We start from the raw sequence: 4,369 nt of genomic DNA on the forward strand, positions 1-4,369 counted from the left end.
GGCTAAAGATAAGTTAAAGTCATCCCATCAGTTCACTTAAGCTTCGATTTATTTAAATTTGACTTGTTCTAATTTTGTACAAATGTTCGAACAAATTTCTCTTTTGCTTGACATATATATGTATTTAGCTTTATAGATTCAATTTTACATTTGTATATAATTATTTTCCTCGTGTGCTTCGTTTTCATGATGCAGCCATGGAACGAAACAGAATCATTTCATAAACCTGTCGTTAAGTCACTCCAAACAAAGTTATAAAAACCCGCGAATGTTCATGTTATAGGTGTAGTGATTAGTATTGTTTTAGTATTCCATAAAGATCGCATTTCTTTATATTAATTTACATACAATGACATAGTTCACTGAACTAAGTTTCATATATACATACTATATTAGCACTTCACTAGACCTATAGCGCGTAATAAAATCGATGATTGGACAAACTGTTAATACGACATGCATAGGTGTGAAAAGAGATACTAACCCTGTTTCAATCCGTCTCATAGAATTAATCCAGAATTAACAAAAAGTTTGGCATGAAAATGGAACACTCGGAGGAAGGTTTATTCATTTACCCTCCTTGGACTTTCATTCATATGAATATCGCGCTGTATAACGGTTCACTATAGCCTACAGACATATCAGAGCCAAATGGAGATAGAAACTAAACGGGAATTATTCAGCTAAAATGTGAATACGTCTTTAGAAATATATTTAAATAAAAAATAGAGGTCCTATAGGAACATAATTCACAAACGTGAAACAGGAAATAAATATAAAGAGTATAGTTTATATGACTTATGCATACAGCTATATATATATATATATATATGACCGTTAATCAAAAATATATTACGTGTGTTATCCTTAATCAAAAATATATCACTCATCGTAAGCGGGTAGAAAGACATCAAAAGTAAGCAGGGGCGTGTCTACAGGAGTGTAGGGAGAATCTATTGGAGGACTATGCCACAACAACCCTTTTAAATTCTCTACATTGTGACTCCCACTGCCACAAAGTTTTTTTTTTTTGCCCCAAAACAAACTTTTTGCCCCCTCATACCCTTCCCTCCAGTAAAAAAAAAATCATTGAAACGCCTCTGAAAGTAAGACCGTCAAATTTGAAGACAATTAAATGTTCTTGGTAATTAAAGATTAGAATAACACAATAATATAATAAGTTATGCATTTAAGTAGTATTTTGTTAACACTATAGGAAACTTGGCACGAGTTGTGAAAAATGTATATTGTAAACAGACACACACTATACAGTATTTTACTTAAAGTTTGCATGTCTTTCTGTACTTTCTCTATCAGTATGGATACGCCTGTACTTAGATAGGGATCTCTGCATTTATCAATACTGTACTTTATTATCATTATTGTTACTGAAACTCAGATACTGTTGATACTATTCATTAAATGTTACACTTACATCAAACATAATTAATACAGTTAAACCAAAATTTTACAACAATAAAGATAGGTGTATGTGTTTCAATCAGTTTTTTATTGTTTGTGACTTTGCATTAAGCAATTTCATTATTATAGCCGTTTCATTTCAACACTATTAAACAGTTACTTTTACCTCCGATGCTGAAACATATACGTCACGTAACGCGCCATGAAACGTTTAAGCTTTCGAAAGTATAATTATACCGTTGATCAGAACAGAGATTAGTGATACGTGCTAGCTGTTCTACGTTAATTATTGTTATGTTTAGTTATTTCGACTTCTGAGTTACGTCAATAATAAGTGTGTTCGTTTTGATTGATATCATTTGATCCATGGCTAATGTTAACCGTTTTGCTGTGATTTGTCCTAATAATAAATAAATAATGACTCGTTTGGAATCTAAAAATAATAGTAATAACGAAAGTGCAAATTATTCAATATAACATAGTCAACATTTCGGCCAGCAAAATAATTTTCACCTGGTTCAGCTGTAAGTCTGTGGGCCTATACCGCTAAAACCCGGGTTTTCATACTCGTGGTGGTCACAGCACGTATAGCCTATTTTAACGACAAACAGTCAGAAAGTAAGGGATGAAAATCACAAAAAATAAACTATATAAACATATTATGTAACATTAAAAAAAAACACGTTAAAAATTACATTTAGAGCTAACTTGGCCATCCTTATGTTATAGCATAGAAAATTGGCCTTTTATTTGTTCAACTTGTATTTATAATTATATATATATATATATATATATACATTACAGTTCTAACGAGTTTGATAGGAACAGAAAAGTAGCGGATATACATTTATTGACTTACTGATGCCTGTTGTTCGACTTTTTTTTAGTACCACTGGTCATGAACTAAAATATATGTAATTTTGATAAGTAGATTTGATCTCTGGATAAATTAATTCGAGATCAGGTTATGTGATTTTCTACCCAATTCTGAATTACTGGAATATACAGCAAATTAAGAAAACCTTCTATCAGAATTTAGCTTTATTAAATCTTTTATAATCCTTTATCTTATTAAAGCTTAAACATAGAATAATATAGAGCTTAAAAATATATAGAATGATTTTTTCTTTTAGAGGAAAAAATTTCTAGATACAGAATGTTGTCAGTACAAATTCTTAAATTATCTTGTCCTCACGCCTAAATTGACAATATCTGAGTAGACTAACTCACGGAAATCGCTCATGCTAATACATTCGGAACAGATTATACCAGTTTCATCCTCAAGATACGGAAGGTTATTGTTTTGTTGTACTCAAGCCACGAAGCACTCGTTATGCTCAAGCAGCGTTAACACAGCTCTTGGGCACAGAATCGGCAAAGGGGCCAGTTTTGATACACACTTTGCGCATGCGTGTTTTTCTTTGTGAGGCAAACCAGCTGTGACCTGACAAAAAGATTGTTTTGAAACTGGGTATGTGAAAATTTCTGAAAGAAACCTTTTGGTTCACTGTAAAACTATAGCTTCTGTGAAGCTGACTAATGTTTGCCCTAAAAAAAAAAAGAGAGTACATTTTTCTTCTAGCCTGACGTTAATTATACACTGTTTCTCATGTGTTATTTAAGTTTCTTTGTAGCGAGTGCAATAATAGATTAGATATGGCTGTAATTTTATAAAAGTTATAAAAAATTATCATAGTACAATGTTTTATAAACATGCTTTAATTATGGACTTGTGGATTTTTTTTTATGTTTGAATTATGGTATTGTTATATTCTGTTAAAATACATTTAGTAACCTCATCAGTATCAAATGACAGTAGACTTGTTTGTTTGTTGTTGAGTTTCGCCTAAACTCTAAAGCAACTCGAGGGCTATCTGCGCTAGCCGTCAATAATTTTGAAGTGATGGACTAGAGAGAAGGCAGCTAGTCAACACCACCCACTCTTGAGCTACTCTTTACCAACGAATAGTGGGATTGACCCTCACATCATAACGTCTCTATGGCCGAAAGGGTGAGCATATTTGGTGACAGGATTCAAACCCGCGACACGCAGAAGTATTGATGTATGGCTTTAAGTACTTTCTAGTGGGCTTATTATATAGCATTGGCTTCGTTAGGATTTAAGTGAATCTCTGCATCTGACCAGTATCTGGATTTACTAATTTTTGATGAGAAATTATTATTAACTATGAAGTGCAAATTATATTTGTGCAATAAACCAAACCAATCCCAACTTGGTTAAACTTATGGTATTCTCAGGGTTGGTAAAAATTCTATTATTATAACTGTTTAATTTTTTTCTTCTAATTTCTCAAGAGATTTAACATATAAACCAATGAAAAGAATGCAGTCAATCGTATTTGTAACGTCACTTTCAAAGCATTTACTCGAGATCAGTGTTTTCCATACAGTTGGGCGCGCCCTTTTGGCTAGAGAGCCAAAAAATAACGACGGAAGAAATAGAAGAGCTGGAGACGATGATAACCTAAAAAAATATGACTTTGCTCTTACAGTTATTTTTTGCTCTCGCATTTATTCATCCCTTACAAACATTTTTCATTTTTTAAAAAAATATTAAAAACTGGTACAGAAAATGTTGATTTTGCTGTTATCACTTGCGAAAATTATTTTAATGTGAAAGGGGGCGCAACGGAGGCGCCGCTATTTAAAGTTTGGAAACCACTGCCGTAGATGTTTGTAGTTTGTGGGGTGAACACATCATAGGGAGCGAACTTCTTCATAGATATGTTTTTTGTCGAAGAAATTATACACGAAGCAATATAACATATTTTCTCTTAATGGACAGAATCACAGCAATCTTTATACACATGATAAAAACTGTTCGTACATTCCTTTTACTTCTTGTACTTTATTAATTTAATTTATTATTATCATACAATAACTTAACTTCAAACTTTTATTTTGGCAGGATATCTTTGACATATTT

At 32.2% G+C, this 4,369-nt stretch overlaps 1 long non-coding RNA gene across 1 annotated transcript; it reads right to left on the bottom strand.

Annotated features, from left to right (window-relative positions):
* Window positions 1-1,862: 1,862 nt before the first annotated feature.
* On the bottom strand, window positions 1,863-2,771 carry LOC111083348. The gene is made up of 2 exons (XR_002608991.1): window positions 2,653-2,771; window positions 1,863-2,014 (listed from the first exon to the last, which is right to left on the bottom strand). It is a non-coding gene; the product is annotated as an uncharacterized LOC111083348 (long non-coding RNA).
* Window positions 2,772-4,369: the final 1,598 nt, after the last annotated feature.

Source organism: Limulus polyphemus, unplaced genomic scaffold (genome assembly GCF_000517525.1).
Source record: "Limulus polyphemus unplaced genomic scaffold, Limulus_polyphemus-2.1.2 Scaffold9202, whole genome shotgun sequence".
NCBI classification, from domain to species: Eukaryota; Metazoa; Arthropoda; class Merostomata; order Xiphosura; family Limulidae; genus Limulus; species Limulus polyphemus.